Source organism: Urocitellus parryii, chromosome Y, assembly GCF_045843805.1.
Source record: "Urocitellus parryii isolate mUroPar1 chromosome Y, mUroPar1.hap1, whole genome shotgun sequence".
Taxonomy (NCBI): domain Eukaryota; kingdom Metazoa; phylum Chordata; class Mammalia; order Rodentia; family Sciuridae; genus Urocitellus; species Urocitellus parryii.
This window is the reverse complement of record NC_135548.1, coordinates 41,045,744-41,070,210: the sequence shown is the minus strand read 5'-3', so window position 1 is coordinate 41,070,210 and position 24,467 is coordinate 41,045,744.

Below are 24,467 nucleotides of genomic sequence, written 5' to 3'. Positions count from 1 at the left end.
CTGGGCAGCAGAAGCCTCCACAGCCCTGCAGGGAGCCTGGAGCACAGCTCTGCCTAACCATGCTCAGCCCTGGACAGATGCACATGAGTTCCCATCACAGGCTCGAGTGTGACAGTCCCAGGTGCATGCCTGTCATGCCAGCCACCAGGGAGGCTGAGGCAAGAGGAACGTTTGAGGTCAGCCTTGGCAACTTAGACCCCGAGGCAAAGGGGAAATACTTTTACAGGGGTCTCTGAGGGTGTAGCTCAGGTAGGTCACTTGCCTCACAGGCTCAAGGCCCTGGGTTCAATCCCCAGAACCCACGTACACACAAAAAGTGAACTTGGAATATTGTTTAAAATGATGGGTCAGGAACACACAAGGACTTCAATATGACCTCTCAGAGGAGCTCAATTTGAGATCAGACTGAACAAAAGACCACCTGGACCATTGACTCAGTGTCTGAAACCCTCTGTGAGCATGGGAAGCACTGCTGGCAAGACACCAGAGGGCCAAAGCACTTGTGCCCCCTGCAGGGGCGTCTCTTGTCTACCGCCAAAGACTGTTCCCCTCCTGGGGCAGCTGAGAGCAAGCTGGGCCTTGGAGCAAGGACTAGTGCTTTAGATATAGACTATGCAAGCAAGGGGCAATGTCTTTAATAAAACTAAAATTAAAAAGTCACATTGAAAAAATTTTAAAAAGAAGAAAATAAGGTCAAGTAGAGGAAGCCCATTTTCACAGGAAAAAATCCCCCAGTGAAAAGCATCAGAATAGATACCAAGAAAAATATCAAAAAAACAGTGTGCTCCCACTATGTATCTACTCAACATGCAAAAGTTAGAAAGCTAGATAATACAATCCTGGCCACAGGTAGAGCTATGCAGAAGAGCCACCTGGCAGTGCTTAGTCAAAGAAGTAAACATGCACACTTTGACCTAGAAATTCCACCTGTGTGTAAACCAGGTGGTGCTTAAGCAGTTTCACAAGGGGACATGCACAGGGAAATTTATCCTCAGGTTCTTATAGAGTTGTCTGTGCTTACAGGGAGTTGATGGTTGTCAAGATGCCCACAGCTGCGAAAGTCAAAAGCTAAAAATATAATAGATGCCAACCTGGATATATTAATAATCCCGTATCTATGATCACCTTCATAAGGTAGCTTCCCAACTTCTGTGTGGAAGTGAGTTTCTCCTTGGCCCTTACACTGTTGTGGAGACCACTAGGAGTTCAGCTTTGTGCAGGATCATCTGACCTGGACTTTTGGCAAGACCTGTACAGCCCTCACACATGCTCAGATGCTACAGGACTTTTCAGACCAGTCCAGACAACAGTAGGCATCCATTCATTGTCTGCACTCTACAGATTCCTAGATGCACGACATTCATTACCATCAAATGCAGAATTTTCATCAAAAACTAATATATATATATATATATCATTCCAATCTGAATCAAGAAAATCGGAAATATCCCCAAATCCAAAGAGTGGATCCCCATTGTGATGCTACAAGTTGAAAATTCCACAGCTGACCTCATGGGATGGTTCACAGTCAAAAGACAGCTGCATGAAAAATATTACATGACCTTCCTGCTATGTGAAAAGTGGCATGTGAAGTACACATGCATGTCTTCCTCAGACATGGGTTCATTTGCAAGACACCTTGTGCAATTGAAAATACTCCAAAAGGGGAGAAATCAGAACCATGTCTCCAAAGTATTTCAGCAGAGACCAACTCCATCTGTCTATCTATCTCTCAGTGAGTGTGTGTGCTCTTGTGTGTGTTTGTGTGTCTTTGTTTGTGTTTGTACCATCACAGCTGATACTTCATTGCCCCCATTGGAAAACTGACTCAGATAATGCCTTCTGCCAAACTCCTAAAAACCAAAGTTCTTGCTGATAGAATGAAACATTCCTTCCTGTTGGTTTGGATGTGTCCTTTAGGAATCACTGCTACATTTAGTATACTCAAATCATCACAGTAGATCAGGTAACAAAAACATATATATTTTAAAATAATAATAATATATTAATGGAAACAACAAATACAGGATAGAGTAACAACTGTGTTACTAAACAAGGTCAAGGACAATGGCAAACTATAGATTCAAACTTTGAAGAAAATAGTAATCAATGTAAATATTCCTGGGCTGCCTCAGCCCCGCCCAGGCACACAGCAACAGAATGGTATTGCAAGCATCCTCAGGAGGGCAGGAGCCTTCTTTGCAGGACGAGAGGGAGGTTGAGGCTCGATCCACCCATCATTCTTTTGGGAGAGGCTCCTTTTCCTCAGCACAAAGTTGGATTTTTTGTGAGGATTCTTGGCATAAAATACGTTGGCCTCTGCTGGAATCCTCAGCTCTGGGGAGAGAGGGGTGTACAAAAAGAAGGTGGCACTCAGGAGGTGCTCCCTAGGACACGCCAACATCTGAGAGCCTGTGCCAGAAAAGGCCAGAGCCACACACCTGAGAGCTCTCCAATTCAGCACCAATACCAACAAAGACAGCCTCCACAGTCCTCCCTGAGGAAGAACTAGGCAGAGCACTTCAACAGACCTAATGTCTGTTCCTACCGAAGGCTTTGGACTCCAGAATATCTCAGGTCCTCTTGCATCTGCCAAAGCACACCACTAGGGTTTGCATCTGAAATCTCCCACAAAAGGCTCCTGTGCCGAAGATTCAGTCCCCACATGAGCCATCTTCATAGGTGGGTTTGGAGGGAAGCATTGGATGGTGAGTGCTCTGATGTCAACATGAAATTCTCATTCAAGATGAATACACTACTGGGGGGTGGGAGGGACTGGAAGAAAGGTTGAGCATGGTTGGAGTAAGACCTAAACAGGGTTGTGCCCTGGGCAACAGTACCTTGTTCCTGTTGGCTCCACTGAATCCTCATTCTCCAAGGAGAGGTCCTCCCTCTCCATCTTTCTCTCTCTCCCTCTCTGCCAGCCTCGTTCTCTCTCTCCCAGTCTATGCCTTTGTGGCAAGGGCTGAGGAGCTCTCCACTGCCACACACTAGAGCTTTATGGACAGCCTCAGTGCACAACCAAAGAGAAAGCTATGAAACCCAGAGAAAAAAGGCCTAGGATTCCTCCTCTGAGTTATTTTCCTCAAGTATGGCCACAGTGAGGACAGGCTGACCAGCACGGATACCACGTTAGAGCCATGCTTCTGCGTTGGTGGAGCCCGCCTCCATGTGAACCAGGCTTCTGAGAATGGAGGCCACATTCCAAATACTGCCCTACTGAGAACAATGGTTCCAAAGACCAGCAAAGGGACTGCTTCCCTCCAACATGGTGTATGGCCCAGTGGTGCCATGACCCCGAGTGGGGGAATACAACAGCCGCTTCTCCTTCCTCTGAACATGTGTTTCCTGTCGCCCTCCTCTAACCTAGAGCCTGTTCTCCATCCCTTCTTTGTTGGATGTGGAGATCTCTGCTATGAATTTCTTAGGCTACCAAGGCCCCAGACAGACTTCCTCTTCCATAGACTCTACTAACCTAACAGTAGGTTAAGATAGGAGACAAGTGATCCTAGAACTCATAGGGATGGTGGTCTTCAGGGTACATAGGCTGGGATAATGGCTGCTGTGGTGTTTGGCTCACAAAAACCAACCAACCAACCAACGAAAAAGCGCTGGCATTATTATCAGATGAGCTCTGTGGCTACGTGCTCAGGAAGCCCTCATCTGACTTTAGTTAGGGATCACAACCTGGCTATTGTGATCACTCCTTGCCTAGTGGACTCAGGTGCGTAAGACCATGGAATTTATGCAAAAACAGATGATTCAGGCTGTCTCCCAGGCTGTGTTTTCTTCCCAATTTCATCCTGTTACTGCTTGCTAGAATCCTGGCAATGCTCTGCCCAGGCAGTGGTTTTTTGGTCACACAGAAGGCTTTCAATAGTACTGCTTCAGTCCACAAAATGCCAGTTCCCTCTTTAGCCCATGCATTCCCATGTTCCTTTGAAACCACTCCTATCCCAGACCATGAAAACATACTGCTCCTGGAGAGAGGCTTTCCTCCTCACTCCTCAAAGATGTCAGCTTTGGATGCCTGTTCATGTCCAGGGGAGGGCACCTGGTGGGGAGCCGCAATATCCACCGGGGTATACCATTGGACCTCAAGACCTTCCACCAGCAGAAGTGCAGTTGGCTTTGTGCACGAACCCAACACACCTGTTGGAGTGTTCTTGGGGGTCAGAGACTAGTCTTTGTTGCTAAGAGTTGACCTGAGTCCACATCCTGACCCTTGCTCTCTGCTATCTGATTGTCTCACTTACTCTGACGGCGAGAGATGATTTGGCCCAGCTCATAATCCTCTGGATTCTCCTCAGTAAGGAAGTGTAGGTCGAGGGCGCTGCGGATGACGACAGGAGCCCTATCGTGGCAGGTCACCTGGAGCAGCATGGGAGACAGGCCTTCAGGAAATGGGCCTTGAAGTGACTACTCAAGGACAGTGGGCAGGGGCATTCTGGAGGCACCTCCACTCTAAATACAAGGGCAACATCCATGACCCTACTACCCGAGGCTGACCTCCTGCTCATCGTGTGGGCTCTTCCCACAGGCTACTAGCCCAATCCTTGTACATAGGACTTCCTGGGCCTGCCATTGCTCTTTGTGGAGCTGCACTCCTCTCGGAGTGAAAGGACCCCACTACCTGCATACAGATGCAATCTCATCCCACAAGTTGGGAGGAATGGGACAATAGCCTCCAAGATCCCAGGTCTGCCCGAGGATGCAGGCGGCATTGGGAATGGCCTAGGCACAAAACCTAGAGGCTTTGGTCTGGATTGCCAGGGCCAAAAACAGACCCAGGAACATGACCACACACAGGAGAGCTGAAAGATAGCCACGAGAGCTCCTGGCCTCCAGAGGCTCAGTGCTGGCTGGGATGTAGGAGGGCACCTCATCCGGCAAGGGTGGTCATTGGGTTACCTGGACATTTAGTGTGCTTGCTCCACATCCATATCGACTCTGCAGAGAGACTCTCTCAGCTCCTTGTTCAAGGAACATGGAGAACCTCACACTGCTGTCCTCCTCCATAGACGTCAGCATCCCATACAAGGGAACCTGCAACCTAGTTCCTGTCCTATTCTCATCTGTCACCCATACCTGTCCCTGCCCTTCTGGACTGCATGCTGCCACCTGACACACAGACTCCCTCAGACATGGCAGTGGACAAGCTGCTGCACTCGCTCATCTCAGCTCCAGCCCTTCACACTGACCTCTCCCTTCTTGATTCCCATCTATCCTCCTGATCATCCAGAAGCTCCAAATTCAAGAGGGCATGAGTAGTCCATGGTATTGGACCAGTGTCTGCTCCCCACCCAGGTGTAAGCACCACGGGACACCCCTGCTCCCAGGCTTACCAGAACACTCTTGGCCATCTCTGGACTTTGTGTTTCTAAGTGGACACGAATTAAGCAGGTGTCTCCCACCTGCTTGTGGGAAAGCGGCCTGGAGGACTTGCAGGTTGATTCTGAGAACTGTGGGGGATGGAACATCAGCAAACCCAGAAACAGAAAGCCACCCCAGACTGTCAGTTGGCTCTATGGGCTTCCAGCAAATATGTCCAGGTGCTGAGGCTTCTTATTTCCTCAGGTCGGAGTGGAATGGCAGCACATGCACAGCTTGAATAAGGTAGGTGTTTACCTCCTTTCCCTTGACCTGGGGGCGTTTCCTCACCATGAAATATTGTATTCCCAGATTCATGGACAGACACACGAGTGAGTGGTCAGAGACCTTGATTTCTGCAGAGCGAAGTGGAGAGAATTGTTAGGTGGCACTCAAGGATTATACCACAAAACACCCACAACCCCTGAGAGTCTCCGCCAGGCCCATCACACTTTGGTATTTTGGGGCCAAGGCCCACTTTCTCTTGGCTGTCAGTTATCCTGAGCCCACTGTGGATCATGTCTCCCCACTGTCTGATTGTCCTACTTACTCTCATCCTCAGACATCATATACAGCAGCTCAAAGTTGTCCACATCCTCATGCTGCAACAAATTTTGGTCCAAGGCCCTGCGGATGAGGCTTGTCACCGTCTCCTGAAAGGTCACCTGGATCAGGGTGGGACAAATGTCATCAGAGAATGGCTTTTAGAAGAGCTACCCAGAAGACTGTGGTCAAACATTCAGGAGAAATCTCAGCTACATATACAAGGGCACAATCTTCTTATCCTGCTACCTGAGTGTGTCCTCCATATACCACCTGGGTTCTTGCAATGTGCTACTAGAACAATCCTGGTACAAATATCTGCCTGTACCTGCCATCTCCCCTCCCCCTGGGGAGCCACATTCCACTCATGTCAAAGGACCAAACTGCCTATGCACAGACACACTCTCATCTCACTGAGATGAGAGCAATGGGCCAGGGATCTGCGCACCAAGTGTGATCTGGGATGCAGGCTGCCTTTGTGGGTGGAAGAGGCAGATGCACTGAAAATTTGGGTCCTGACTGCCACGACACAAAACAGACTCAGATACAAGAGTGTGCACTTGAGTGCTTCATGATAGCTTTGAGAGGCCCTGGCCTCTGGAAGCTCGGTGCGGGTCTGGTTGTCATGATGTACTTGACTCAGCACTGGCAGTCACTGAACATGTCTCCTCTGCAGCTGGACACCTGCAGCATTAGCGTGTCTACTGCACATCCATAGAAATTCTGCCAAGAACCCCTTTAGCTCCGTATTTACATACATGCAAAGCCTAACATTCCGAAGCTTTGGCATGACCCCCCAGGTGATCCCGACCCCAAATTCCTACACCTAGTCATGCTAAGGAGGTTCTCTTCCCTGCCACCAGGAACACATCCCCTCCTACACATGTGACAAGTCACTGCCACCTCCTCTGCTCCAACTTCACTCATTGAGAATACCAAGTTCTAGGCACTGCAGCCTGCACCCTGGACATATCTCTGCCTTCATCTGTCCACAGCACTTCCGTCTGCACTTCTGGCCTGCAAAACCCACAATACACAGGCCCACTCACCACTGAAGCTGGGCATGCTGATGCTCTCCCTCCTCAGGTCAAGCCCTTAAGACGGACCTCTCTCTTCTTTATTTCCCACCATAGCCCTGGGGTTGGCTGTGTCTCCTGCCTTCCACTGTGTGGACACCCAGGAGGCAGCCCTGCTGTCGGGCTTACCGGGATGCGCTTTGTCTCCCTCAGGCTCTGTCCCTCTAGGAGGACGTGAACAACGCGGCTGTCTTCCACCTGCTCGCTGGAGTGAAGCAGTGAGGAGCTGCTACTCACAGCTGCTGGGGTCCTGGATGCCACTGCCACAGAAGGTTCCAAGAACTGTGGGGGATGACAACATCAGCAAAGCCCAGCAACTGCACCCCACCCAGCCTGGCAGTTGGCTCTGTGGGCATTCTACAACATCCATCCAGAACCTGAGGTTCTTGTCCCCTTGGAGGATGTGGAGTGGCACCAGGAGTAAAGACTGAAGAAGGTGGCTGTTTTGGGAACAAGAGATCCAGCACCTGCTGGGTGGGGATGAAATCCCAGGAGATTAACCCCATGTTGCTGCTGAAATGTAGGTTCCTCCCACAAATGACAGGCAGGAGCTCATTCCTAAGCTGGTCCTGCCTGTAAGGTTCAAGGCTCTGAACCCTGAAGGGCTCCTCCGTGTTCTGATCATTTTCACCCTGGGTTGGGACAAAGAATGGTGGGTTCAAAATGGAAATGGTGACAAACAGAAAAATGACTTGTGCCAATACACTAGAGTCAAAGCACAATGGGACAGTTCCCATCAGTACAAACACACACACACACACACACACACACACACACACACAGAGTCAGAATAGGAGTCCTGGGCCATTCATCAGGGATCAGACTAGAGGGCCTGCTGGGCTCACCTGCCCTGTGCTACTCACTGTTACTCTTGAGCTCCTCTGCGACAATCGCCAGAGGCTCTGGCGTCTAAGATGAAGCCTCACCCAGTGTATCCACAAAAGGGCTAGTTGGCCCCCCTGAGATTCCTGGGAGCCTGAGGCTCGGCATTGTCTGCAACCACAGGAGAACATCCTTCTCCCTCCAGTGGCTCCAACCAAGTGAGCTCGGATGGCTTGGTCAGTGAAGTGGGTGCCTGGATACCAGGGTTCCATGTTCTGTTTGATCCATTGTCAAGGCAATGATGTCATTTCCTGTGCCCATACCTGAGCCTCTTTTCACATAAGACCACTTTCAACAGCCCTATGGGCTGCCGATTTCTCCTCCATGCCTACCCATCTCAGGTGCGCAGGTGTTCACCAACAACTACCCAAACATCCCCACCAGCATCTGCCCTGCTTGGTGCCACTAGAGTTCCAGCTTGGAGCCTTCAAAAATGCATTCACAACCAGTCCTTCCCTCTCAGCAGCTTTTGGACCCTGGTCCCATCATTGTGCAACTCATGGTGTGCCCAGTCTTTTCTGGAAAGTAGGGTAGCATCTAATCTCTAGGGTTTATTGTGTCTATTGGCCCACAACACCCTCTGTTCTCTCTGAAACCAGAGATGGGACTCACAGGTGGCTAAAGCACAAATGTAGAGATGGGATAATCACAAGAAAGGGAGAGACAAAGAATGCACCCTAACTCCATCAGGCCTGTGTCCCACACAGGGACATGGCCAATGTCCGTCCCATCGTGGCTGCAGTTCCCTCTCTACACCATGGCAAGTTGGAGGGGACTGAGATGCAGAGGCTGCTCCCCTCTGCCATACAACTTCCCAAGGCTTCTCCTAAGATTTCAAAAGGGCCAAGTGTGTCTAGTGTTGGGGTCTCACAGAGACTCCGAGGTACCACAGCATCCTGCTGCCCAGAACCGGTTCACCCCTCACCTCAAGGGGGCTCAGCCTCTGGATTCATGGGAATTGAAGTGGGTACAGGTGATGGGATATCACCTCCAAGACTGAGTTATGCCAAGTCCATGACCCCTGTCTGCATCCCTGTCTCCATCACCACTCCCCCCTCTCTCTTTCCTCCTCAGAGCAAACAAATCCATTTAGCAAGTGTGTCCTGTGATAAAGACATGACGGTCACCCATCCTCTCATTACAAAAACACTGAGGCTCAGCCAACATGGATCCTACAGGGAACACAGGCATAAACTCAGACTCCGATCCTCCCAGCCGAGCCTCAGTGGAGCCTGGACTCCCAGCCTCCTGAGTCAAGGAAACAGAGGTTCCTAGCCGAGCCACCTTGGATGCAGCCGCACACAAACTGAACTCATCAATGCCCCTTGCTCTCAGTTGTGAGTAAGAGGGGAAGTGGTGTTTCACAACCCTGGACATCAAGTGCAGTCTCCAGGCTTTGGGGTGTGCCCTGGCCTCTGTCTATCTGCCCAGGCTCTCCAACCCACACTGGCCTCTTACCCAACCTCCTCCTAGGGCCAAACTCAATCCTGCCTCTCAATTTCTGCTGCCTTCCCCAACACACTGCTCCCCAAAATGAGCAGGGCTGGCTCTCGGTTATCATGCTGGTGCCAGCAGCAATGCCACCCCACTGACATAATTCTGAGCCCCAACCTAGGCACTCCAGCTGTCTTTGCCACACCTGGCCTGTTTGGGCTCTGGCTCTTGCTCTTTTCTTTCATGTGCATGTGTTTTGAGGTTTTGAGTTTCTCCCACTGCAGAACTGCAGCTGTGGCAGGGTAGAGCTCATGAGGGTGACATTCTGAGCCACATCCAATCCCATCAGGACTGTTCACTGGGGTGACTGCTGGAACACAGTGATGAGTGAACACATGGGAGGTGGTTGGACCCACCTTGCCTCTGAGTGGCTTCCTTTCAGGACAGGAATGTAGGCATGGGAGCCCCTGGCGTGGGATGCTTTGCACAAGGCGTGACCATGGGCTCTCTTTCCTGGCAAAAATGGCTCCACTCAGCATGGAGAGCACTGTCATTCCTGGTGGCTAACAACAGCCCTGGACCCCAGAAAGGAACCCACACTCAAGATTAACGTCTGAGTGTGCGTGTCCTCGAGGAAATGAGGTCTCCTGATCCCAGGTGCAAAGGGGTAAGTCCTCTAACTCCAGGGGCCATGAAGGGACATCTGAGTTTCCCTTGTCCTTCTTTCCCTCTCTAACTAACCACAGTTAGGACCCTGGCCTCATTCCCCAGTGAGGATCATTAGGCTCCATAAAGGACAGTCTCTAAGATGCTCAGTGGACCAACACCCTCTGCACAACCCATAACCCTATTCACCCAAGAGGCAAGAGGATTTCTATTCAGGAAAACCAGGAAAGGGAGAGCCTTTCTCAAGGACACAAGGACATTAGTGAGTGAGGGAGTGATTAATGGATGGAGAACTATTTCCAACACCAACTTCCAGGAGCATATATGGCCCCCTGGAGAATTCTGCAGTGTGTTGGTGATTAAGGAGAACGTGTGAATTCAGGGGTCACTAGGTCCTCTCAGCCATAAGGAGGGAAACTGCCATAAAGGAACTAGGACAAGGGTGCGAGGAATGCTCACTGGTGGGAGATCGGAAGGAAGGAAAGTGTACTCATTAGAAAAGTGTCGCCTGAAAATTCTTAGCCAGCCAAAAGTCGTGCGAACTTGTGTGGGAAAAGAGTCTTTGCACAGTGATGAAGCTAAGAGCTCACATGATGGAACACAGCATCAACTGGGACCAAATCCAATATCTGATATTCTTGTAGGAAGAGGAGAGTCTGGACCCAGACTGAGGGATACCGGATATGTGAGGTTGGAGCCAGGGCGGGATGCCCATATGGGAACCACAGATCGTGGGCAGCAATAGGAGAGTGGGCAAGGGCTGGGAGAGTTGGGGAGACAGTCCCCTTGAAACCTGGGAGGGGTTATGGCACTGGGACAGCCCAACACCTACTGTGTTGAGCCTCTGGAGCTCAACGGAAGACACTTCCTCTGTTGTCGGCCACCCAGTTAACAGAGTTTGGTTGCAGCAGCCTAGGACCCAGCTGAAGGTCTGAGCATGTTGGCCATGCAGGTTGGATCTGGACCACAGACACCCTCATCAGAGATTGTAGGGTCTCAGCCCTGAGGCAAGACAGGCACTAAGTCAGGCCAGGTGGGGAAACGGATAGGCACACACTCTGGGGGCTGGTGCCTGTGTTACTGGGAGCACTTCTGATCGCAATTCCCTGATCTGCTGCCAACACAGGCTACAGAGGAGGGTACAGAAACACAGACCACGGATCTGCCCCACTCAGTGGGCCCAGGCCAACACCACACCCAGCAGCCTCGTGCCATACCCAATGAGTCTCGAAGCGGCCCCCTCTTCCCATCCTGAGAGCTCTTCCCTTCCTCATGTGCCAATAGCTCCCTACTGTCACTGGCAATATCTACTCTGTGAGATGTCAACATCCGTGGGTACTGTTCTCTCATCCCAGGACAGTGTGGTCCCACACACCCTGGTGAAATGGGCCACCTGGAGGCTGGACCTGGAGGTTGTTGAGGCTGAATGGCAGCGGTGGTCCTCTGGCACTTAATATTATTTAAGTTAAAAAAAAAAAAAACAAAAACAAAAACAAAAAACGGGTCTTGGTGCTCAAAAATGTTTGATTTGCATATTCTCATCCCCTAACCCCAATATTTTCATTATTTCCTCACATATGAAATCTTACTAGCATAAAGGTAATTTCGTATTAAACAAAGTGGATTGAAATAACATTGGTAAAAATAATCAATCACCATACTTTCAATTTTTGTTCTGCTTTCCTATTAGAAACCACTTGGATACAAGAGAACAGAGGACAGACTCATGGAAATGCTTGAAATGACAAGAAGCTCCCACTCAAGCTCAGCATTCAGTCCTGGACAGGGTAAGACCAGGCCACTTTGACATCTGTGCCAAAGAGTCTACCAGACAGAATCCTCTGACTGATCCCTGACTGAGCCATAGGAACTGGCTAGAAAAGCCTTCACATCCTCAATACATTCTTCACGTCAGAATACTTGACAACCATTGATATCCATCTCTCGTTAACTTGCTCCCCAGCCAACCATTCTTCAACAAATTCAAAGGAGTAACTCATGCAAGCACACAGAAAGGGGTGTTCACTACACACATCCATGTGCGAAAAAGACAACTGGTATTTCTTGTTTGGGCTATTTCAAATGAAATCCCTTCTGCATGACCTCCACAAACCAAAGGAAAATATTTGTGAAATTCCCACGTAGAAGACAAGATACACTTGCCAAGGAGGCAGTGGCAAGAATTTTGACACTCCAAATGTAGAGTGTGTGTTTAGGAAGCAGTCACAGTTTCCATGAGAGAGTCCCATGAAATCAATTAGGAAGATCCATGCTCTAGCCCTACCATGCAAGTGATGTGACTTGAAAGAGTCACTTAGTCTTAGTAACCATCATCACTAACAACTAAGTCAATGAATAAAGGTCCTCAGGTGCCAAGCTACAAAATGTGGGATGAGCATGGATGAGGATGGGTGGGAGAAGTCTCCAACTCTAACACAATTAGGGAAGGATGTGCTGACCTCAAGTGGCTGGGGGGCTGGGATCCTGCCACAGAGGGGGATTCCAAACCTCACATCCCCTGACCCAGGCCAGAAGACCAGGTAGAGTCCAAGGACCCTGGGGTGGCCCAATGGCAATAAAGGTCAAAAGGAACTAGGGATCTGCCTGGTCCCTCAATCCCCTACTCTGAGCAGGGCTGCATGACGAGGCCAGAGGCCATCCACAGCAATCTGCCTTTACAGGAAAACAGGGACTGCAGGCTGCCTCTGGCTCACTGAATCAGGGTGGTGTTTTCATAAAGCAAGACCACTTCCTCACATTTGACCAGCAGCTCATGTGTTGACAGCACAATGACTGACTTGACTCAGGCCCTGATGAATGAAATAGAAAATTCATAGCAAACCCATCTTTAGCTCTTCCACATCATCAGGGGCTCTGATTCAATTCCGTCCAGAAAGGTGTCTGAAATGATTTCTAAACATGCTGGGGACTCACCTCTGTGTGGAACTTTTCAGGAAAAAGGGGATCAAATCTCATGAAGCAACTCTTCTCTCTTCTAGCCCATGGGCAATGCAAGGAACCTGCATGATACCAGAGGCTCACTTCTCTCTTCTCATGTCTTCTGGAAAGGATTCGTTAATGCTTCCTGCAAGGTGAAGCAGAAGCCTGCATCCCCAGCTGCACAGAAGTGTTTTAGGGCAGTGTCTCCCTTAAAACCCAAAAATAAAAAAAACAGGTCATTCAACAGGCACATGGATTCGAGTACATGTTCAATGATCCCTCCTCCCTGGAGCCTTCCACATGCCCATCTTCCACATTCACAGAGCAATGCTTGGCCATTCTCAAGACCAGGAGACCATGATGCTCCTCACCAGGAAGTCAATAAGGAACATGAAGAGAGCAGCATGGATTGCAGAAGGTGGCACATCAAGGATCTTCAGCTCTGCTGCTAGAACACAAGAGCTTAACTTCAGTATTGACTTTTTGCCAACTACCAAGTACGATAGCAGTGTCAAGCCCAATATGCAGATATGCAAGTAGTAGGTGACACCCCGCATCCATTCACAAAAGTGGGCAACATCTGCATCAGAACAAGGAAGTATCTTACCCTTACTCATAAAAATCATCAGAAACAAAATAAAATGGATGCAAGACTTCTCATTTCACTATTAGGTAGCTGTTGGAATTCCCTATTAAATAATACCTCCTCCAAAATAAAAAGTATCTCAGACATGTGTCAACTATTCAATGGATGACATTTTAAAAACTATGGACTTTACTTAATATTTATGTATGCTATATTCCTGCCTAAGGCTCTATGAGAAAGGAGCACATAGAATTGGATCTTTGAAAATCTCACATTTGCTGATAAATATTACTGCTGATCTCAGGCATGGCGAAGTGAAAAGTGGGACTTTGGATATTCCAAGAATGCTATGTTGTGGGATTGGTGTCCCTGATTCATACATAGCATATGGTTTCTATGAAATCCAGTGAGGGAGCAGGAGTAACAAAGCTGATTGCACAGATGACCTCAGGGAATACTGACAGATAGGCCAAATGAAAAATATGCTCCAGCTAACCATTGGTATTTGGGCTTCTGATCCCAGTCCTGTTTTTAAAAAAGGTGCAGACAGGCAGTGTTCATTAAAAACTGTCTACCATGTAAAAGTGGGTAATTTAAATGGCATCTAGTTACACATCTGATAGAATGGTCTGGCAACATATGAATTTCATTCTAACAACAACAACAACAACAAAACATAGAAAATGAGACATAAAGATAAAACCTTGTCTTCACCAGGATGCCTAAAAATAGGTTTTATTTGGCTCATGCAAATAAATATCTTTCAATAGAATTTCTGATTTCTGAATGAATCCATTCAACTTCATACTGCACAGATCACAAGGTTTTCTTTACAGAATATTCTCTTCTTCTTCTTAAAGCCTCACATAGAAAATGTCTCACAGGACATAGGAGGGGAATGACCCAAAGGATGAGAGAATGGCTGGAACCGTTCTCAAATGTGCCCATGTAGCCTAAAGTTTGAAGGCATCTAATTGTACTCTAAAACAATTATGAACCTATTCGATCCATTATTAATAAATATCACCACTTTACCACTTGAACCAAATCACAGAAAATTGGAAACAGATGATCATTGGCTTTGATACCTTTACTTCTGTTTCATTACTCAGAGTCGATCAACTCTATACTTCAAGTGACACAGATTTATTACAGAATGCCTAAGATCCTAAGGATCTATTTTAGCTCAGCCCATGGTATTGCTTCATTATTTTATTATTTTGTAAGTAATAAAATATAACTTCATGTTGGATGATATATTCAAGCCATGAATATATCATCCAACATTGTTCTTCCCAAAATATTAGCCCAATTTCTGCGCGCGCTCACTTACTGTTCAGGAATTTTACTAATTGTTTGAAGGTTCTAGAGGACCTGTTAGACTCCTAATGGACAAACCATACAACATACTCCAGAGAACGGACGAGTGCCATAAGAAGAAAATAAGGTCAGCCTACAGCAATGGGCAGCTGCCTGCCCTCGGCTGGGAGGAGCCCTGGCCATGGCACCAGGGCTGCTGGGCAGCAGAAGCCTCCACAGCCCTGCAGGGAGCCTGGAGCACAGCTCTGCCTAACCATGCTCAGCCCTGGACAGATGCACATGAGTTCCCATCACAGGCTCGAGTGTGACAGTCCCAGGTGCATGCCTGTCATGCCAGCCACCAGGGAGGCTGAGGCAAGAGGAACGTTTGAGGTCAGCCTTGGCAACTTAGACCCCGAGGCAAAGGGGAAATACTTTTACAGGGGTCTCTGAGGGTGTAGCTCAGGTAGGTCACTTGCCTCACAGGCTCAAGGCCCTGGGTTCAATCCCCAGAACCCACGTACACACAAAAAGTGAACTTGGAATATTGTTTAAAATGATGGGTCAGGTACACACAAGGACTTCAATATGACCTCTCAGAGGAGCTCAATTTGAGATCAGACTGAACAAAAGACCACCTGGACCATTGACTCAGTGTCTGAAACCCTCTGTGAGCATGGGAAGCACTGCTGGCAAGACACCAGAGGGCCAAAGCACTTGTGCCCCCTGCAGGGGCGTCTCTTGTCTACCGCCAAAGACTGTTCCCCTCCTGGGGCAGCTGAGAGCAAGCTGGGCCTTGGAGCAAGGACTAGTGCTTTAGATATAGACTATGCAAGCAAGGGGCAATGTCTTTAATAAAACTAAAATTAAAAAGTCACATTGAAAAAATTTTAAAAAGAAGAAAATAAGGTCAAGTAGAGGAAGCCCATTTTCACAGGAAAAAATCCCCCAGTGAAAAGCATCAGAATAGATACCAAGAAAAATATCAAAAAAACAGTGTGCTCCCACTATGTATCTACTCAACATGCAAAAGTTAGAAAGCTAGATAATACAATCCTGGCCACAGGTAGAGCTATGCAGAAGAGCCACCTGGCAGTGCTTAGTCAAAGAAGTAAACATGCACACTTTGACCTAGAAATTCCACCTGTGTGTAAACCAGGCGGTGCTTAAGCAGTTTCACAAGGGGACATGCACAGGGAAATTTATCCTCAGGTTCTTATAGAGTTGTCTGTGCTTACAGGGAGTTGATGGTTGTCAAGATGCCCACAGCTGCGAAAGTCAAAAGCTAAAAATATAATAGATGCCAACCTGGATATATTAATAATCCCGTATCTATGATCACCTTCATAAGGTAGCTTCCCAACTTCTGTGTGGAAGTGTGTTTCTCCTTGGCCCTTACACTGTTGTGGAGACCACTAGGAGTTCAGCTTTGTGCAGGATCATCTGACCTGGACTTTTGGCAAGACCTGTACAGCCCTCACACATGCTCAGATGCTACAGGACTTTTCAGACCAGTCCAGACAACAGTAGGCATCCATTCATTGTCTGCACTCTACAGATTCCTAGATGCACGACATTCATTACCATCAAATGCAGAATTTTCATCAAAAACTAATATATATATATATCATTCCAATCTGAATCAAGAAAATCGGAAATATCCCCAAATCCAAAGAGTGGATCCCCATTGTGATGCTACAAGTTGAAAATTCCACAGCTGACCTCATGGGATGGTTCACAGTCAAAAGACAGCTGCATGAAAAATATTACATGACCTTCCTGCTATGTGAAAAGTGGCATGTGAAGTACACATGCATGTCTTCCTCAGACATGGGTTCATTTGCAAGACACCTTGTGCAATTGAAAATACTCCAAAAGGGGAGAAATCAGAACCATGTCTCCAAAGTATTTCAGCAGAGACCAACTCCATCTGTCTATCTATCTCTCAGTGAGTGTGTGTGCTCTTGTGTGTGTTTGTGTGTCTTTGTTTGTGTTTGTACCATCATAGCTGATACTTCATTGCCCCCATTGGAAAACTGACTCAGATAATGCCATCTGCCAAACTCCTAAAAACCAAAGTTCTTGCTGATAGAATGAAACATTCCTTCCTGTTGGTTTGGATGTGTCCTTTAGGAATCACTGCTACATTTAGTATACTCAAATCATCACAGTAGATCAGGTAACAAAAACATATATATTTTAAAATAATTATAATATATTAATGGAAACAACAAATACAGGATAGAGTAACAACTGTGTTACTAAACAAGGTCAAGGACAATGGCAAACTATAGATTCCAACTTTGAAGAAAATAGTAATCAATGTAAATATTCCTGGGCTGCCTCAGCCCCGCCCAGGCACACAGCAACAGAATGGTTTTGCAAGCATCCTCAGGAGGGCAGGAGCCTTCTTTGCAGGACGAGAGAGAGGTTGAGGCTCGATCCACCCATCATTCTTTTGGGAGAGGCTCCTTTTCCTCAGCACAAAGTTGGATTTTTTGTGAGGATTCTTGGCATAAAATACGTTGGCCTCTGCTGGAATCCTCAGCTCTGGGGAGAGAGGGGTGTACAAAAAGAAGGTGGCACTCAGGAGGTGCTCCCTAGGACATGCCAACATCTGAGAGCCTGTGCCAGAAAAGGCCAGAGCCACACACCTGAGAGCTCTCCAATTCAGCACCAATACCAACAAAGACAGCCTCCACAGTCCTCCCTGAGGAAGAACTAGGCAGAGCACTTCAACAGACCTAATGTCTGTTCCTACCGAAGGCTTTGGACTCCAGAATATCTCAGGTCCTCTTGCATCTGCCAAAGCACACCACTAGGGTTTGCATCTGAAATCTCCCACAAAAGGCTCCTGTGCCGAAGATTCAGTCCCCACATGAGCCATCTTCATAGGTGGGTTTGGAGGGAAGCATTGGATGGTGAGTGCTCTGATGTCAACATGAAATTCTCATTCAAGATGAATACACTACTGGGGGGTGGGAGGGACTGGAAGAAAGGTTGAGCATGGTTGGAGTAAGACCTAAACAGGGTTGTGCCCTGGGCAACAGTACCTTGTTCCTGTTGGCTCCACTGAATCCTCATTCTCCAAGGAGAGGTCCTCCCTCTCCATCTTTCTCTCTCTCCCTCTCTGCCAGCCTCGTTCTCTCTCTCCCAGTCTATGCCTTTGTGGCAAGGGCTGAGGAGCTCTCCACTGCCACACACTAGAGCTTTATGGACAGCCTCAGTGCACAACCAAAGAGAAAGCTATGAAACCCAGAGAAAAAAGGCCTAGGATTCCTCCTCTGAGTTATTTTCCTCAAGTATGGCCACAGTGAGGACAGGCTGACCAGCACGGATACCACGTTAGAGCCATGCTTCTGCGTTGGTGGAGCCCGCCTCCATGTGAACCAGGCTTCTGAGAATGGAGGCCACATTCCAAATACTGCCCTACTGAGAACAATGGTTCCAAAGACCAGCAAAGGGACTGCTTCCCTCCAACATGGCGTATGGCCCAGTGGTGCCATGACCCCGAGTGGGGGAATACAACAGCCACTTCTCCTTCCTCTGAACATGTGTTTCCTGTCGCCCTCCTCTAACCTAGAGCCTGTTCTCCATCCTTTCTGGGTTGGATGTGGAGATCTCTGCTATGAATTTCTTAGGCTACCAAGGCCCCAGACAGACTTCCTCTTCCATAGACTCTACTAACCTAACAGTAGGTTAAGATAGGAGACAAGTGATCCTAGAACTCATAGGGATGGTGGTCTTCAGGGTACATAGGCTGGGATAATGGCTGCTGTGGTGTTTGGCTCACAAAAACCAACCAACCAACCAACGAAAAAGCGCTGGCATTATTATCAGATGAGCTCTGTGGCTACGTGCTCAGGAAGCCCTCATCTGACTTTAGTTAGGGATCACAACCTGGCTATTGTGATCACTCCTTGCCTAGTGGACTCAGGTGTGTAAGACCATGGAATTTATGCAAAAACAGATGATTCAGGCTGTCTCCCAGGCTGTGTTTTCTTCCCAATTTCATCCTGTTACTGCTTGCTAGAATCCTGGCAATGCTCTGCCCAGGCAGTGGTTTTTTGGTCACACAGAAGGCTTTCAATAGTACTGCTTCAGTCCACAAAATGCCAGTTCCCTCTTTAGCCCATGCATTCCCATGTTCCTTTGAAACCACTCCTATCCCAGACCATGAAAACATACTGCTCCTGGAGAGAGGCTTTCCTCCTCACTCCTCAAAGATGTCAGCTTTGGATGCCTGTTCATGTCCAGGGGAGGGCACCTGGTGGGGAGCCGCAATATCCACCGGGGTATACCATTGGACCTCAAGACCTTCCACCAGCAGAAGTGCAGTTGGCTTTGTGCACGAACCCAACACACCTGTTGGAGTGTTCTTGGGGGTCAGAGACTACTCTTTGTTGCTAAGAGTTGACCTGAGTCCACATCCTGACCCTTGCTCTCTGCTATCTGATTGTCTCACTTACTCTGACGGTGAGAGATGATTTGGCCCAGCTCATAATCCTCTGGATTCTCCTCAGTAAGGAAGTGTAGGTCGAGGGCGCTGCGGATGACGACAGGAGCCCTATCGTGGCAGGTCACCTGGAGCAGCATGGGAGACAGGCCTTCAGGAAATGGGCCTTGAAGTGACTACTCAAGGACAGTGGGCAGGGGCATTCTGGAGGCACCTCCACTCTAAATACAAGGGCAACATCCATGACCCTACTACCCGAGGCTGACCTCCTGCTCATCGTGTGGGCTCTTCCCACAGGCTACTAGCCCAATCCTTGTACATAGGACTTCCTGGGCCTGCCATTGCTCTTTGTGGAGCTGCACTCCTCTCGGAGTGAAAGGACCCCACTACCTGCATACAGATGCAATCTCATCCCACAAGTTGGGAGGAATGGGACAATAGCCTCCAAGATCCCAGGTCTGCCCGAGGATGCAGGCGGCATTGGGAATGGCCTAGGCACAAAACCTAGAGGCTTTGGTCTGGATTGCCAGGGCCAAAAACAGACCCAGGAACATGACCACACACAGGAGAGCTGAAAGATAGCCACGAGAGCTCCTGGCCTCCAGAGGCTCAGTGCTGGCTGGGATGTAGGAGGCCACCTCATCCGGCAAGGGTGGTCATTGGGTTACCTGGACATTTAGTGTGCTTGCTCCACATCCATATCGACTCTGCAGAGAGACTCTCTCAGCTCCTTGTTCAAGGAACATGGAGAACCTCACACTGCTGTCCTCCTCCATAGACGTCAGCATCCCATACAAGGGAACCTGCAACCTAGTTCCTGTCCTATTCTCATCTGTCACCCATACCTGTCCCTGCCCTTCTGGACTGCATGCTGCCACCTGACACACAGACTCCCTCAGACATGGCAGTGGACAAGCTGCTGCACTCGCTCATCTCAGCTCCAGCCCTTCACACTGACCTCTCCCTTCTTGATTCCCATCTATCCTCCTGATCATCCAGAAGCTCCAAATTCAAGAGGGCATGAGTAGTCCATGGTATTGGACCAGTGTCTGCTCCCCACCCAGGTGTAAGCACCACGGGACACCCCTGCTCCCAGGCTTACCAGAACACTCTTGGCCATCTCTGGGCTTTGTGTTTCTAAGTGGACACGAATTAAGCAGGTGTCTCCCACCTGCTTGTGGGAAAGCGGCCTGGAGGACTTGCAGGTTGATTCTGAGAACTGTGGGGGATGGAACATCAGCAAACCCAGAAACAGAAAGCCACCCCAGACTGTCAGTTGGCTCTATGGGCTTCCAGCAAATATGTCCAGGTGCTGAGGCACCCTAACTCAATCAGGCCTGTGTCCCACACAGGGACATGGCCAATGTCCGTCCCATCGTGGCTGCAGTTCCCTCTCTACACCATGGCAAGTTGGAGGGGACTGAGATGCAGAGGCTGCTCCCCTCTGCCATACAACTTCCCAAGGCTTCTCCTAAGATTTCAAAAGGGCCAAGTGTGTCTAGTGTTGGGGTCTCACAGAGACTCCGAGGTACCACAGCATCCTGCTGCCCAGAACCGGTTCACCCCTCACCTCAAGGGGGCTCAGCCTCTGGATTCATGGGAATTGAAGTGGGTACAGGTGATGGGATATCACCTCCAAGACTGAGTTATGCCAAGTCCATGACCCCTGTCTGCATCCCTGTCTCCAGCACCACTCCCCCCTCTCTCTTTCCTCCTCAGAGCAAACAAATCCATTTAGCAAGTGTGTCCTGTGATAAAGACATGACGGTCACCCATCCTCTCATTACAAAAACACTGAGGCTCAGCCAACATGGATCCTACAGGGAACACAGGCATAAACTCAGACTCCGATCCTCCCAGCCGAGCCTCAGTGGAGCCTGGACTCCCAGCCTCCTGAGTCAAGGAAACAGAGGTTCCTAGCCGAGCCACCTTGGATGCAGCCGCACACAAACTGAACTCATCAATGCCCCTTGCTCTCAGTTGTGAGTAAGAGGGGAAGTGGTGTTTCACAACCCTGGACATCAAGGGCAGTCTCCAGGCTTTGGGGTGTGCCCTGGCCTCTGTCTATCTGCCCAGGCTCTCCAACCCACACTGGCCTCTTACCCAACCTCCTCCTAGGGCCAAACTCAATCCTGCCTCTCAATTTCTGCTGCCTTCCCCAACACACTGCTCCCCAAAATGAGCAGGGCTGGCTCTCGGTTATCATGCTGGTGCCAGCAGCAATGCCACCCCACTGACATAATTCTGAGCCCCAACCTAGGCACTCCAGCTGTCTTTGCCACACCTGGCCTGTTTGGGCTCTGGCTCTTGCTCTTTTCTTTCATGTGCATGTGTTTTGAGGTTTTGAGTTTCTCCCACTGCAGAACTGCAGCTGTGGCAGGGTAGAGCTCATGAGGGTGACATTCTGAGCCACATCCAATCCCATCAGGACTGTTCACTGGGGTGACTGCTGGAACACAGTGATGAGTGAACACATGGGAGGTGGTTGGACCCACCTTGCCTCTGAGTGGCTTCCTTTCAGGACAGGAATGTAGGCATGGGAGCCCCTGGTGTGGGATGCTTTGCACAAGGCGTGACCATGGGCTCTCTTTCCTGGCAAAAATGGCTCCACTCAGCATGGAGAGCACTGTCATTCCTGGTGGCTAACAACAGCCCTGGACCCCAGAAAGGAACCCACACTCAAGATTAACGTCTGAGTGTGCGTGTCCTCGAGGAAATGAGGTCTCCTGATCCCAGGTGCAAAGGGGTAAGTCCTCTAACTCCAGGGGCCATGAAGGGACATCTGAGTTTCCCTTGTCCTTCTTTCCCTCTCTAACTAACCACAGTTAGGACCCTGGCCTCATTCCCCAGTGAGGATCATTAGGCTCCATAAAGGACAGTCTCTAAGATGCTCAGTGGACCAACACCCTCTGCACAACCCATAACCCTATTCACCCAAGAGGCAAGAGGATTTCTATTCAGGAAAACCAGGAAAGGGAGAGCCTTTCTCAAGGACACAAGGACATTAGTGAGTGAGGGAGTGATTAATGGATGGAGAACTATTTCCAACACCAACTTCCAGGAGCATATATGGCCCCCTGGAGAATTCTGCAGTGTGTTGGTGATTAAGGAGAACGTGTGAATTCAGGGGTCACTAGGTCCTCTCAGCCATAAGGAGGGAAACTGCCATAAAGGAACTAGGACAAGGGTGCGAGGAATGCTCACTGGTGGGAGATCGGAAGGAAGGAAAGTGTACTCATTAGAAAAGTGTCGCCTGAAAATTCTTAGCCAGCCAAAAGCCGTGCGAACTTGTGTGGGAAAAGAGTCTTTGCACAGTGATGAAGCTAAGAGCTCACATGATGGAACACAGCATCAACTGGGACCAAATCCAATATCTGATATTCTTGTAGGAAGAGGAGAGTCTGGACCCAGATACCAGGGAGACTGGGGGATACCGGATATGTGAGGTTGGAGCCAGGGCGGGATGCCCATATGGGAACCACAGATCGTGGGCAGCAATAGGAGAGTGGGCAAGGGCTGGGAGAGTTGGGGAGACAGTCCCCTTGAAACCTGGGAGGGGTTATGGCACTGGGACAGCCCAACACCTACTGTGTTGAGCCTCTGGAGCTCAACGGAAGACACTTCCTCTGTTGTCGGCCACCCAGTTAACAGAGTTTGGTTGCAGCAGCCTAGGACCCAGCTGAAGGTCTGAGCATGTTGGCCATGCAGGTTGGATCTGGACCACAGACACCCTCATCAGAGATTGTAGGGTCTCAGCCCTGAGGCAAGACAGGCACTAAGTCAGGCCAGGTGGGGAAACGGATAGGCACACACTCTGGGGGCTGGTGCCTGTGTTACTGGGAGCACTTCTGATCGCAATTCCCTGATCTGCTGCCAACACAGGCTACAGAGGAGGGTACAGAAACACAGACCACGGATCTGCCCCACTCAGTGGGCCCAGGCCAACACCACACCCAGCAGCCTCGTGCCATACCCAATGAGTCTCGAAGCGGCCCCCTCTTCCCATCCTGAGAGCTCTTCCCTTCCTCATGTGCCAATAGCTCCCTACTGTCACTGGCAATATCTACTCTGTGAGATGTCAACATCCGTGGGTACTGTTCTCTCATCCCAGGACAGTGTGGTCCCACACACCCTGGTGAAATGGGCCACCTGGAGGCTGGACCTGGAGGTTGTTGAGGCTGAATGGCAGCGGTGGTCCTCTGGCACTTAATATTATTTAAGTTAAAAAAAAAACAAAAACAAAAACAAAAAACGGGTCTTGGTGCTCAAAAATGTTTGATTTGCATATTCTCATCCCCTAACCCCAATATTTTCATTATTTCCTCACATATGAAATCTTACTAGCATAAAGGTAATTTCGTATTAAACAAAGTGGATTGAAATAACATAGGTAAAAATAATCAACCACCATACTTTCAATTTTTGTTCTGCTTTCCTATTAGAAACCACTTGGATACAAGAGAACAGAGGACAGACTCATGGAAATGCTTGAAATGACAAGAAGCTCCCACTCAAGCTCAGCATTCAGTCCTGGACAGGGTAAGACCAGGCCACTTTGACATCTGTGCCAAAGAGTCTACCAGACAGAATCCTCTGACTGATCCCTGACTGAGCCATAGGAACTGGCTAGAAAAGCCTTCACATCCTCAATACATTCTTCACGTCAGAATACTTGACAACCATTGATATCCATCTCTCGTTAACTTGCTCCCCAGCCAACCATTCTTCAACAAATTCAAAGGAGTAACTCATGCAAGCACACAGAAAGGGGTGTTCACTACACACATCCATGTGCGAAAAAGACAACTGGTATTTCTTGTTTGGGCTATTTCAAATGAAATCCCTTCTGCATGACCTCCACAAACCAAAGGAAAATATTTGTGAAATTCCCACGTAGAAGACAAGATACACTTGCCAAGGAGGCAGTGGCAAGAATTTTGACACTCCAAATGTAGAGTGTGTGTTTAGGAAGCAGTCACAGTTTCCATGAGAGAGTCCCATGAAATCAATTAGGAAGATCCATGCTCTAGCCCTACCATGCAAGTGATGTGACTTGAAAGAGTCACTTAGTCTTAGTAACCATCATCACTAACAAGTAAGTCAATGAATAAAGGTCCTCAGGTGCCAAGCTACAAAATGTGGGATGAGCATGGATGAGGATGGGTGGGAGAAGTCTCCAACTCTAACACAATTAGGGAAGGATGTGCTGACCTCA